Genomic DNA, 14,796 nt, shown 5'->3' with positions numbered 1-14,796 from the left:
TGTGAAGAAAGTTATATCAAAATCAGGGCATCCTGGGGCAAATCTTTTCAGGTTGATCTTCAGAGTTCCATAAAATCCAGTGAAGCTTCAGAGCAGACGAGAGGACAGACTCATAGAGCAAGCAGTGGAAATGGCGCTCTTCAACTGTCCATGACAGAGCTGCCTGGACATGAGAAGATTAATGGAAGGGGGGAAAAGGTCTAGTGACATTTGTTTTCACATCACCATTTCCAATCAAGTCTTGGTCTTCCTTCCCACTGGGTATGGCATGCTAAGGCATTTTGTGTTTTTATTGGAAACAAATCCACAGAGGAACACTCCATTTTAGGTTTATGAGATCTAAAATAGTCTTTAATTGCCCTTCATGGCCAGTGAAGCTTTTTTCTTTGATTTTCTGTAGTCTTGTTCTGGGAACCAGAAAGGTGGAAGACTAGAGAGTTGGTGTCATACAGAGTTCATCAGTCTCACTAGCATTTTGCTTTTCTACCCAAGGGTCTCCTGCCAGCCTGTATAGGCACTGCATTGTGTCATAAGGTTTGTCAACTTGTACCCTTAAAAACAAGTTTAAAACTTTCACAGGCTTATTGCACTGTTCTTAGTCATGACACTTTCACATGCAGTGATATTTTTATTTAGTCTTACAGACTCTGCTTCTGCAGAAAGGCCAAGCATACATCCTAGTTTAATTTTGATTAAACATAGGAAGGAAATGTCTATCAAAGGCCCCAGAAGCCTATAGGAAGTAGTGCTTCTTCACATTTACTCTGCTGCCTGCATTGTTGCTAAACTTTTCACCATCAGTGTTGGAAAGCCACAGCCATAATCATGTTAATTACCTATAAAACCATATGTCAGGTCTATATAGGAGGTTCAAGTTGAATATCAGAAAAAATTTTTTTACTGTAAGGGTGACAGAGCCCTGGAACAGGCTGCCCAGGGGGGTTGTGGAGTCTCCTTCACTGGAGACATTCAAAACCCGCCTGGACACGTTCCTATGTGATGTACTCTAGGGGGCCCCGCTCTGGCAGGGGGGGTTGGACTAGATGATCTTTCGAGGTCCCTTCCAACCCCTATGATTCTATGATTCTATGATTCTATGATACCACAATTAACTTTGGCAGGAACTTAAGGAGATTTCTCTCATGAGACCTCAGTAAGGGGAAACCTCATTTACTGAAAGTAAAGGCAGATCCCTCCTGATTCTGACAGCTCAGCCAACCTGCAATGCTGAATCCTGAAAAGTCTGCCACCACAAAGGTTTACAGAAATTGAAACATGTGACTCAAAATACTTCTAGTGTACTAATGAATTTGCACAAAGAACAAGATATCTTACAAATTAGGAGCAGAGAAGGAAAATGTCATTAGATCTAAGGAAAAGACTACAGAAGGAAACATGACTATCCGAAACTTTAACTGGCAGATGGACTTACTGAGATCTCTGAGGTCTAAAAATTTATCTCCCATCTTCCTTGTTCTTCAGGATGAGGGTGTACCAGAAATATAGGGCTCTGTCCATGCCATAGCAAAAAAGGACTTAATAGGACAAGTCTGTGCTGCCTAAGACAAGACTGTATAAAACAAACCACAAGAAAAATCTGGAGAATTATTAGCACCTTTGATCTCTTATCCTGAGCTGACAGAGATCTGAACAAATCAGGACTGTATTTGCCAAGTAATCCTAACATGATGGAAAAAAAATAACCTAATTGGTAATATTGAAAAATATAGCTGAAAGGCCTAGTCTCAGAGTAGGGTGAGCATATAGTGCACTAGTGATGGCAGTAATGAGTTGATACAGTCACCAGGGACCTAACACTGCCAGTGTGGAGCATGGTCCCACAGCCTTTGAAGATTCAAGCTCTACTGGTAAGAATTTTACAGGTCTATTTGATAAGTTTCATGATAATTCGTGTTTTATTTTTGTCTCACATTGAAGACAATGGTGGGCAGAGCTCTTCCTGCAGATTTCTATCCTTTCCATCTAAGAGATGAGGAACTACTGACTGCTCTCAGAAGAATTGTTAAGGCTGGTCATGGTGTTTGCTAGATGTGTGAGATATGATCAACAGATTTCTTGTTGTCTTGAATGATATCTCCTGCAGCAGGCATATTTACTAAAAAAGAGCATCAAAAAAAGAGCCTGTGGCTGAGGGCTGTAAAGATACAGAGTATCTTGCACAAATGGGTTAGGGAATGCAAAATTCATGAAGAATGAGGGCGAAATGTGCTTTTTTATGCACAATGTGAATCTGTGTCATATTTGTCACTTTGTGAATTACATCCTTTTTTTCAAATCTTTCATGAAAGTCACACTTCTCATCTCTGAGATTTCCAGATTTCTGTCTTGTCATTTTTCTCAGTCCACGTCCACCAGTTAGTCCTATCTAGCTTCCTCATATATCCTAATACTACATTATTTTTCTCCTTCTTTTGTAGATTTTTCTTATGCATTTGCAGAATAGATATCTGAAATACAGCTACTGCAGAATTTTATATCATTCATACTTTGCCTTCAAGTCTTCAATCCTTTTTCCTGTTTGCTGCTTTTTCTGGGATCTGTGCCTCTCTCTTTGTTTCAGATGTACACAGTTGGAGATAAAAATAGGAAAAAGGGAGAGAAAGCTTCTACAGTGTCAATTCTGAGCTTCTGTGTTGCTGCACAGGAATTAGTGTGGCCTTCCTTGGTCTGTTCCAGCTTGCTGAGTGAGCAGCACAGTGACACTCATGACAGTAACCAACCTGTGGGCAGGATAATGCCACTCTGAAAACCAGCCCAGTTTGTGTATCTTGTCCTTTTCTGTGTGTTCACACCAATCTTCTATGTGAATTCAGGAGAAATTCATCAGCCTATACCAAGAAATATTTCCTAGTCAAAAGGGACACTCCAGTATTCAAAAGCCAGGGTCAAAAAAGGCAGCAGAGAAGAGGGAGTCTGTCTCCCATTTGGAAGGAAAGAGAACTAAAGTTTCAGATCATGGAAGGCATAAGCATTACATTTGAAACTGTTGTCAAAACCCATGTATGAGCATTTGACAGTTTTCAAAACTGACATTTCCCTGGTGAGGCCACATCTGGAATATTGTGTCCAGTTCTGGGCCCCTCAGTTCAAGGACAGGGAACTGCTTGGAAGAGTCCAACACAGAGCCATCATGATGATGAAGGGGGTGGAAAATCTCCCTTGTGAGGAAAGACTGAGGGAGCTGGGGCTCTTCAGCTTAGAATAGAGGAGAATGAGAGGTGACCTCATCAACATTTATAAATATGTAAAGGGAGAGAGCCAGGAGGATGGTGCCAGGCTCTTCTCATTTATACCCAATGGACATAGGACAAGAGGCAGTGGATATAAGCTTGAGCATAGGAGGTTCCATATAAACATGAGGAGAATTTTTTTTTACTGTGAAGGTAACAGAGCACTAGAACAGGCTGCCCAGGGAGGTTGTGGAGTCTTGTTCTCTGGAGACATTCAAACCCTGCCTGGAGGCATTCATTGCTCTGTGACCTCCTGTAGGTGACCCTGCTCTGGCAGGGGGCTTGGACTCAAGAATCTGAGGTCCCTTCCAACCCCTAACTTTCTGTGATTCTGTGATTATGTGACTTCCCTCTTTTTAAGTGTCCTAAATTAGGCAACTAGGTTAGGCAACTTCTGGTTTTTTTCATTCTGACAATGTGACTTGTGGATTTGTGTTTGCCATAAAAGGGAAACACCTATGAAATGCTTAAGCTGATAATAAAGCCCTCTTTTGAGCCCTACAAAATTGTAAATCCCTTGAAAAGCCTAGAGGCCAGGATTCTAAACAGTGTTGTGTGATAGCTGGCTATTGCTAACGATGTGTCCCAGAAGAAATAAATTAATATCAAAACTAACTCTTAGGCTTCTGAAAGGAATAGGCAATATGTAGGCAGCTGTCTATTAGGGCTCTGTAAACACTGTATAACAGTGAAGTTTAACAAGGGAATATAAACCTATCTCTCCAGAGCAGGGCACTCCCAGATGTCTCATCAGTCTCCCAGGATTCACTTGAGCTATTCTGGGTTCAGTGGTTATACAGGCAGAGCTGAAAAGCAGAGGAAGTTTAGAGCAGATTTAGTTAATTATGTCCCTGCAGTGTCCAGAAAGGCTTTTCTACCACACAGAGCAGAAGTCTTTCTCTTTTGTTTCCATAATCATGGATTTTCCAGTTCTGCTTTCTTTACCACTTGCAGTTGCACACATTTAGCTTGGTGCTCATCTTGTCACTTTATCACTGTATCTGTTTTTAGCAGACCATGATTTCTAGGTCCTATAGCCAAAAGGTCTTCATCAGGTGGTGAGCTGAGAGCAATAGTGAGCTGGCTGCTGAGTGCTTGACATAAGTGAGGGCTTGAGAAGGCTGTCACTAATCTTTAAATAGAAGATATTGACATTATGTGAGTGCATCAGGGACAGAAGTAAAGGGGCAGAAGTATACTACAGGTGTATACAGTGCTCCACCAACCTCTGTTTGACTAAGGTCTTTTGCACACACCTGAAAGACAAATGCCTGTGGAGTGATTCATGTCAGTTTAGTAGCCAATCTTTTCTACATAAGTAGCACTTACTCTTACAGCCTGGAGCACACCTGGCTTACTTTGTGCAGTAATATAAATCTTACCTTTGTAGTAAGCATTCAGTGAATGTCAACACTGTCATTACAACGGAACACAAAGATATTCTTAGTCCCATCCATTTATTTTGTGATTTGTGAGCCACCTGGAGAGAACAGGAAGATGTTAGCTGTGCTTTCCCACTCAATTGCATGTCCCTTTGGGGTAATCTCATTCACACGCCAATTCCCTACTACATACATCACTGTCCAACCTCACTTGTATGAGACTAGGTGTGATTGATCTGTACAGGGGGAATTCAGCTGGGATACTCTAGCATATCAGCTGTGTGCCAGCCTGTAGCAGGAGAAGCTCATTGCCAGATCAGTGTAATTGGCAGAAGTCAAGGAAGAATACTGACATGCAGACATAAAGCTGACCAACATCCTTGTGTCTACACAAAAAGGAAATGCAAACCGAATTCCTCAGGGATCCTGAATATATGTTAACAGTATAAAAACCTAATAAATCAAGTGTTAATTAACTGCAGTTGAACTGTTATTCAGCATTTCTCCAATAAGCTCTGTGCGTTTTAGTATTTGTTTGCAGAAGGGTAAGGAGAAAGAATATTCCTCTCACACATGTAATTAACATCATTCTTGCAAAAATGTGCTCAGTTTCACACATTCAAAGCATCCTTGTAACTTCGTGCCTTCAAGCCAGATGTGAAAAAGAATAAGTTAATAATCTTGCTAAAAATGGTTTGGTATGAAATTTTAAGACTAAAATATGTCACAGGCAGGCAATGTATTTAAATCTGTGTTTTATGGAAGATTTAGAAAGGTTTTCAGATCTAAAAAAATTATTAGCCCAAACTTAAAAAAATTAAGAAGGAAGAGTATTAGAAAAAAATGAAGACAGCAGATATGCCACTCTGATAACTAAAACACTTTGTCCAGCAACAGGAATGACAGATCCAGCTTCTCTTCTGTGTTTTCTCAAGCAGCAACAGGTAGGAATTATGAGAGATCACTTGTAAAGGTAAAAGGATACAGATATTAGACCAATTTCTGTGGCCGCGACAGCCCGGTATCCTCACTCCAACAACAAGTAGAATATGCTTAGGAAAACCAGACAGTACAAGTACAAAATGATTCTTCACTGGGTATAGCCATATTCTGGCAAGATCCCTTGCAATCAGCAGTTTACTTTTTTTTTGTTTGGTTGGGTTTTTTGGGTTTTTTGGGGTTTTTTTTTGATAGAATTTTCACTTTTACTATCTAGGACTATTTTTTATCCATTTATTTGAATTTACTTGTGCTTTTGACATTCCTGATGCACTATGTCAATGGATTCCAAACATAAATCCTTGCATTTTTTGGAAAAAATTCTTTTTGTTTGAAGCTACAACTTAATAAACTTATGATTGCTTCGTCATTCTCCAAACTGTTCCTTATTCTACTGTCCTGTTGCCTATCCACCTTTTTCCCACTGAAACTTAGCAGTCTATTTCATCTTACCTGATAAAGGATCTGGCCTTTACCCTGACTGTCATCTCTGGCTTCCTCCAAACCATTTCTCAATCTACCACATTCATTTGGAGATGGAATCATCAGAACAATCAGCCATTTTCAAAATTTTTGTGCTCCTAAATGATATAATGGTGGCTTCTCCTTTATTCTCTGTTATTTCCCTAATATTCTGCTTATTTCTCTGAAGGGGCTAACATTTTCAGCAAGCTAACCACAAAGACTATGAGATCTGTCTCTTCAGAGGTTGTGGTAATTTAGAGCCATCGTGCATTTCATTTTCCATGTGTACTCTACTTAGTACTTAACCACCACTGATTTTCATCTGCTGCCTTTTAACAGCTTTTAAGTTTATATTTTACACTCCTGCCTGTTATTGTGTTTCCTGAAAATCTTGTAATCCCTATCTTCAGCCTCTTCGCTTTACCATTTACAAATATGCTGGACAGAATAATCACTGTGGTAAGGTCTTCTGATAGTGAAAATTAACCCCTAATTTAAACCTTTTTTTCCCCTAGAATTTAATCTCTTCCCTAGAAGATGCCATTCTTTCTTATCCAACAGTAGAGCCTTTTCTGAAGGCTTTACTGTTAAAAGCTTTCTGAAAATGTCAGTATACTAACCAGATCACATTTATCTAGATAGTCATTGAGAGCTCCAGTGACCTGTAAGAGATCTGTGAGGAATTGCTTCCCACTACAATAGCCACACTGATCCTTCATCACTATATCATCATTATCCATGTGCCAGCTAACCTTCACCATCCTTATTGCTTCCTTCCATCTGCTTAATTGAACATGAGGCTTGCTTGGTTACTTTCCAGGACTGTCCTTAAAGGCTGGTGTCACACTTGCCACTTCCCATTCGTCTGCTATTCAGCAATTTCCTGATGTAGGCAGTAGATTACATCCTGTAGCTACTAGTTCAGGAGCTTCATATCCAAATTCTTTTGGAGTGGAGGGTGAAACTCATCTCCTTCTGGTGATTTCTTACTCTTCTTTTCATCAGTTTGTTGTAAAATCTTTGCCACTGACCCTACCATTAGAGCAAGGTCCTCAGACTCACTGCCATGGTGAGCAGTCCCTCTGCAGTTTTTGCTGCCCTTCTCTTTAGCAAACACTGATGCAAATAATTTATCTATTTCTGCAGTCTTTTCTACCTTGCACCCAATCTTTTCAGATCTTGGTTTTCTGACGGGCTCTGCACCTCTGGTATGTTTGAAAGTGTATTCTTGGCTCATATATTTTAGCAGTTTTCCTCCTCAAATTCTCTTTGTGGTTTCCTGTTTAACTTGTCAGAGTCTTATGTTCTTCAATGTATTGCTTTTTGTGTGCCACTTTGGGTGAAGCAGTCTCTGTGTCCAGGCTTCTATGTAAGTTCTATAAAATCAGCTTGTCAAATCTTGAACTTGCTTTGCTTTTGCCTAATAAGAACTGCCTGAGGTCATCGAGAAAATACCAGAAATTTTTTTGCTTCCTTTTTAATAGTCTCTGTGCATTCCTATCCCTGAGTGTAGAGGTGGAGTACATGTTATTAATATTACAGAATTCTACACTGATTCATCCAAGCTCTATTTTAAAGAAGTAATGGTATATCAATTAACTCCAATAAATTAATGAATTTTTATTTTATCTTTGACACCTTTAATTTATGTATTATTTTGGAGCAACACTGTATAAGGCATCAAGTCTATTACAGTACAAGTCCACTTTGCTGTCTTGTTAGCCACCCTCCCCTGCAATCTCCATTTTTCTCCTGCACTCCCTGTTCTCTGCTGACACTCCATCATGTGCATTTTCCACCTTCCAGGCTCTCTTTCTGTAATAGCTATTCTAATGTTTCCCTCTCTCTCAGGAAAACTTGAAAAAATTAAAAGGAAAAAAAATCTGGAGCAGCTGCTGGGGTGTGGTGTAAAAGCCATTCCTTGCTGTGCCCAAGCTCAGCCGTGTCCCATTGCCCCTCTCCTCCCCACAGCATCCTCTGGTTTGGGCAGGAGGCAGGAGCAGCTCCCTGCAGGAGCAAGGGACCTGGCATTTCCAGGGGTTAGAAGCCACCACTGCTTAAACAGCTGGCTGGCCAAAGAAAAAAGGTTTTTGATTCTAAACCTTCATGGGTGATTGCTTCAAAGGTGACATGAGACATGTTAGTGTAACTCCTCCAAAGAGAAAGGCCACGTCTCTTACTGAGACACTCAAGTTCCCACACCTAAAATGTGCTGGAGGGAATCCAAGACCAGGAATATGCCACAGCTTTGCTCAGGCTACACATCACGCCTGGGTTTTCTGGGGAATACAGATTCTCTCCTGTGAGGAAATTTCACAGATTTCCAGCCTGTGCCTAACTCCAGGCAATGATATTAGGGCTTGACAGTACTTGGAAATCCACCAAAATAGATATTCTGGAGTGTCCAAGTACAGACAATCTCTCAGCCTTTTGGACTCATTAACAATAACATCAACAAATAATATGCAAAATATGTTTCAGTTATAAAAATAGAATGCTCATATAAAAGGAATTAAGTGAAATTAGTCTCTTTCTCAAGGCTTAATTATAAAATGCATTAATAAAATGACAGACAGAAATGCCCTCTGCACAAATCATCTGAGGCTGCTTTTATCATTAGATTTCCTCATTTAACATAGAATGAAAATGTGCATACACAATTCATTTCATTTTGTGCAGTTGGGGACTATACACCTGCTTAAAGACTGTTCTTTAAACATTGACAGAGGCAAGCATACACAAGGCTACAGTCAGTATTTTAAAACTACATTTGAACAAGGAAAATCCTCTTTACTACACTGAAGCTATATGTATTTCCTTCTGATTTAGCTTGCTTCTGGAATTCTGTTTGTATGTACAGTTGTCTTTTTTAAATGAGGCAGGTAATAATTACTATAAAATGTAGCCAAACAAAGAGTCTGCAGTTAAACTCACATGTACTAAAAGCACTTTCTTCTAATGATTCAGAGAAGCTTTACAATTTTCTTTCTAATTAACCTATCAATAGTAATGTCACTTAAACATTCCTTAGGATTATTATCTCCTCATTATTGCCAGAAAACATGCTGCCCAATTTTATAGCTCAGTTGTTCTTATACATGGATGGAGCATCTGAATTGAACCAAAACAGATTTTTTTTTAATATTACCCATCCACACAAACTACTTTAATAATTACACTTAAATCATTAGTATTCTAATTTTAAAACACGAACAGGAGGGGCAGCATTCAGTGTTTGCTTTGTACTCGTATATTGTGAGAATATGTTAGAGAAGTCTTCTCTTTACCAAATGCCATCGAGTCAGGAGGAGAATCAGTGGGTCTGGGTAGGCATTTGTCCCAACCAGCATGGAAAAGCAGCCAGGGCCACATTCTGAAGGAAGAAAGAAACACAATGCGAAACCAATGTGTGTAAAATTGCCAGCCTCAGAGCTGCAAAGAGCAGGTTTCTTCAGAATAAATACAGCTCAGGCAGCAGCCTGCAAGCTTCCCAGGCTGGCTCGCCAACAAACAAGCTTCAAGCTTAATCTGGTGGGAACGTCTGGAGGGTGCAGAGATCAATCCCTCTGGCTTTGTAGTCTCAGCTGAATGCTACCAGGTTACAGTAGGAGCTGAATGCTACCAGGAAGGTTACAGACAGGAGCTGATCCCAGTTCAGGTGTGTCCCACCATGCAGGGTCTGCCTGTTGGGAGTGGGAAGGGGTCCACAGGTCCATTTCTCGTGAGTGACCACCAGCCTGGCCAAGGGACGCTTTCATCCCACCTCCACGCACCCGTCCCCTGTAAAATTCTTCAATCGATGTTTTTGCAAATCAATGTTTTTATTCTGCTGAAGGCAGTCTGTGGCTTTGTGAGATTAAAATGTTGGATTTCAAGGGCTGTCCTCTCAAACATTTTCCCTGGTATTTGTGGATTTAAAACTTGGTGACTAGGATGCATGCGACCTCTCGGGCTGTCATGTAGAAACTGTGCCTGAATGGCACAGGAGCTGAGGGTATTCTTTTAGGTATGGCTAACTCACAAAATCTGGGAATTGTTTTTCCTGTTAATTCTGACAAAAAAGTGTAAATTGACAGAAGACCTTAGTGCCATGCAAAATGATAACACTGCTACATTGAAGTTCATCTTGTAAAATATTCTGGCGTTCCATCTGAAAAGCTTTGTATCTGCACAGAAGGCAGCTTGCTGAAAGGCCTCTTCAAAATAATGATCTGATATTCAAACATGTCACTTTCCATGAGAGGAGCTAGTGCCTTAGGGTCATACCCAATAAAAGATTTAGACACTCAAAGCTTGATGCTGCAACACCTCTTAGGAGACTGGTGTCCCACTAGGTGCAGAGGGAAAAGTGAATGTGTCAGAATGAAATCCAAGCAGTCTGTGATGAAAGTTTGTAAGGTAACCTAAGTATATTAAAAGAAGCATAAAGAACAGGAAAAAAAAATAAAGTTCACTGCTTGCTGAGAATTGGAAAAAGATGAAGTATTCAGTGCTTGCTTTCTATAAATCTTCACTGAGATATTCAAAAGGGCCATAAACCTACATCACCTTCGACACAGAAAAATTATCATAAATCAGAATAAGGAAAAAGCTGCTTAAAGGATAGTTAGATTCAAATCAATTGAATGTGCTGATGTTCATGTATGGTCAATGACTAAGAGAAAGTAATTTCTAGACTATTAGTAATTATGTCCAAGAATTCATGGAGGACAAGAAAGTTAATATCAGACAAGAGAAAGGAAAGTGTATTCCCTTTTTTTAAACTCAGTAATAGAGAAAAGTTCCTTTAACTATTACTTGCAGAAATAATCTGTGACAACTTGTCAAAAAGTTGAAGAATTCCACCAACATGTAAATTTTGGAAAGCAAATCTTGTCATACCAGACTAATTTTCATTTCTTATTTCTGATTTTAATTTTTTTTTCTTAAGGGGGAAGGAGAATACATGAGGCATCTTCTTTCACCTTTTAGCACCACCTTTTATGAAATTCACAGAGATTATGGGGAAATAGACTCCAGGTGGAGTCATTGTAAAGTGGTTACTGAAAATAATTCCTCTCAAAGGCTGCCCTGAATGGTTTGCTCCTGAATAGTAATTACTGGTGTGAAATTACAAGTGGGGCTCTGAGGGGTCTAGGATAAAACCAGCTCAGTATAATAATTTCATTATTGTTCACTATTATTTCACTATTCATGGACAGTTTAAAAGGACTTTGAGGAACTGATTTCAATTTCAAAATTAAAATTTCATAATAAAGCAGACAATCTGATAAAATTCACTGAGGTACACTATGTTTGGTTTAGGGTAGAGAAATCAGATGCACAATGTCAAATGGGGCATAGCTGTGTGGCCAGTACTGCTGGGGACAATCCCAAAATTCCAGCTGACCATGAGTCACACATCTGATGTGTTGTAAGAAGGCAAAGGCCTCATTCTGAGAGTAGTATTAGTAAGCATTTCTGCCACATGGGAACAATGTTATAATTTTGATCTGCTCTACATACTGACCACCTTAGTAATATCTCCAGTTTGGAGACTGTGGACAGGCTTTGAAAGATCCAGAAGAGATGTGTAGAGAAATGTCATAGTGGTATAAAAATGCAGGAATCAACTTTTGATCCTGAACAGAGAGTAATGAGGATCCCATATAACAGGCACTGGGTTTTTTTCAGTCCTGTTTCTGTGCTTACCATTACCTCTGGCCTCAGCCTGGATATATGTAAGCTCCTCTTAAGAATCACTGCATTTAAAAAAGAGAGAAATAGCCCCACAATATCAAAATCCCTATTCCACAATAAAAAAGACAAGAGAAGAAGCACATTTGAATGCCTGGACAGAGAGAAAGGATACAGCATGGTGTCCTTCCATATCAGACACAAGAGAATCTATATCAGCAAGGGGAAGGAAGGTGAGGTTATAAATGTTCAACTCCATAAAAAATAAGCATATAAATTTGTACCATATTAGACACATGGGAAACCACTCCTCAAATTTTTCTCTTTTGTATGAATTCCCCAGATATGAGTGTAAAGTTTAATCAAAGATTTTCTCAGTCTAAGAGTGTTGGCAACATTTCTCTTCCTTGTTGTGTTTCTTATTTAATCAGTATTGGGCTTGTGCTGCAAAGGAAGTATAATTCAGTCATATATCAGTCAGCCACAAGACACAAATGCATGGAACACAATTAACCTACTGCTTCTTACAACTATTAATTTTACCTCTGGTCTCACACTTTCTGATGTAAATTTCAGAGCACTTTGTTTTTCTGCCCTCCTTCAGTCACATAACCAAGGTGTCAGCCTTTTTTAAGCTTTCCTAGGTTATTTTAGATTTTTTTAAAATCTAGATTTATCTAATCTAATATCCTAGATTTTTTAATAAAAGAGAGAACTATGAAATGAGCTACATGATGCCCATAGAGAAAAAAAATACTTTAATCCACTGAAATACAGGAAAGGTTACATTAATACAAGATGGTTCCTGCCTATTGACCAACGAGAACAGAAGAAAGGGAAACAGCAAGGGAAAAATGTGACATTAACTTAACCTTTTTACATATTAAACTGTATTAAAATCTCTTTCCATCTCTGCTCTGGAGCGCAGAGAATTTATTTGAAGGACTGTATGTTCCCTACACAGCTTTCATCAGTACTCATTTTAAAGGCTATTTATCAAGGAGTGCTAAAACCACTTCCTTCATTTGATCTAATCTGACATTTCTTCTCTCAGAGCATGCTAACAAGATCAATTTAAATACCTGCTGGAAAACATGGTCTAACCAGGTAACATGACACAAAAAAGAGCTGTCTTTAAGTTTTTGAAAATCTGAGTTTACTTTTATAGCATTTCTACTGGGGTGTAATTGTTTCATGACATTTAGAAACAGGTTTTCTCAAACTGATTGAATTTTGTCTGTATTTGGCCTTTTTGTCTGTATTAGTATCCTTGTGGGGATGCTACAAATCCATCTTCTGTCTATCTTATAAAAGTTGTAAGAGAGGTTTCCCATTTTTGCTCTATCTGCAGCAACTACATCCTACCAACCACTCCAAAAATCAGAGTGATGCAAACAGCCCTGCATGGCCAAACCTAAGGGAGATCTCCTCATGATCCAGAGGGCACATGTGCTGTCACTGTGGTCTGGAGGTCATCAGAAATGTCTAAAAACATGTACTGCATGTTACAAACAAATGCATTTCTCCTAACAGAAAATCCACTAAGGAAGAAGTTTGCTCTGCAAAATTAAGACCTTTTGCACAAAATAATCCTGAATTTGTTTTCCTCTGATGCTCAGTCTGCAGCAGTAATAGCCAGGCTGAGAGGTTTTACTTGGATCAATGTTTTTTTCGTTAAGTACTGACATGGACTGCATCCAGGATCCTGGGAGGGTTCTTAAAATGGGCTGCAATTCCTGTTGACAAAGTATTTATTCCTATTGAGAAACACTGCCATGGTGGTTTTAGCAGCATTCTTTCTGCCTCTGAAAAAAAGTAGGGACTAGATAACTTCTTGACATCCCTTCCAGTTCTCTTTGATGCTAGAAGTCTTGTTGACACTTCATATTATACATGTTTATTTGGTAAATACTATATTTAAAACTCAGGAAGGAAAAAAAAAAAGAAAAAGCATCTCAAGGATTTTAGTTGACAGAAATAACAATAGTAAAAAAAAAATATACAATAGTAGCAAAAAAACTGTACAAACAAGAAAACATTTCAATGTCCAAGGGCAGCAAAGAGCTGGTTTTCTCAAGACAGGCTTGTAGGAGGAAAAGGAAGTGCCTGTCATCTTCAAATCTGTATGGTCTCCCTGAAACCCTCTGTAGGGTATATGCAGCATTGTTATTTTGAACATCTGAGTTCAGTGGATGTGCACAGTGAGGCAGCCGTGGATGCAGAGGCAGGACTGATCCTGCCGAGCAGATGTGCTCCCCAGGTGCTGATAAATGAGTTTGCTGAACCCACTCATCTGAGATCCTCATGCACCCCCCCTGCCTGCCCATCACCTGGACCCCCACCTCTACCAGAGCCAGGAGAGCAGCTCCTGCCTGTGCTCCTCCGATGGGGCTGGGAGGCCTCTGCAATGCAGCTGCAGACATCAACTCCAAAGCCTGTGGTGCAAAGGCCATGGTGCTGCTAATACACAGCTCACCCATTGCTTCTCAGCCAGTTTGACTGACAAGTTGAGTGGGGGGCTGTGGTATTGCAGCAGCAAAGGAGCTTTGCAGCCCCGTGCCCACCCCGCCAGCCCAGCCCAGCGCAGTGCTAGGCAGTCGCTCCCTGGCTCATGGAGAGGTTTCAGCATTCCAAGCCAGCTCTTCCCATGGAGACAAGAGCAGAGCCAAAACATCCCAGTGAGAGGAAAAGCCAGGAGGGAGGTCGGGGTGGATGGGAGACACAGACATCAGTGCCCCATTTTACATCTGGAAGGCGAGCCAGGAGATAATTTGCAGAAATCTGGATTCAGAGCCCTGGAGTCTGTCACTCTTACTAGACAGCTCAGCCAGGGGCTGTGCTTACTCCAAGCAAAAATCTTCTATTTCAATTGTTCAAAGCATACTCTTGTAAGGACTTCAGCAAATCTGTTTGATCTGTGCCATAGCCACTAAATTTTCTTTCTTCACTAACTTTGCTTCATAACAGATAATAGTTTGGTATGAAGCTTGGCTAGCAAGATTTGTACATTCAAATGATGCTTC

At 40.0% G+C, this 14,796-nt stretch overlaps 1 protein-coding gene across 8 annotated transcripts in view; it reads left to right on the top strand.

Moving 5' to 3' along the window:
* The window catches only part of MAGI2 (membrane associated guanylate kinase, WW and PDZ domain containing 2), a 694,924-nt gene that overhangs the window by 658,291 nt on the left and 21,837 nt on the right, over positions 1–14,796 (top strand). The window lies entirely within an intron of this gene.

This window comes from Heliangelus exortis, chromosome 1 (genome assembly GCF_036169615.1).
Source record: "Heliangelus exortis chromosome 1, bHelExo1.hap1, whole genome shotgun sequence".
Taxonomy (NCBI): Eukaryota; Metazoa; Chordata; class Aves; order Apodiformes; family Trochilidae; genus Heliangelus; species Heliangelus exortis.
The sequence above is the reverse complement of the archived record's forward strand: the minus strand, read 5'-3'. Positions and strand labels throughout refer to the sequence as shown.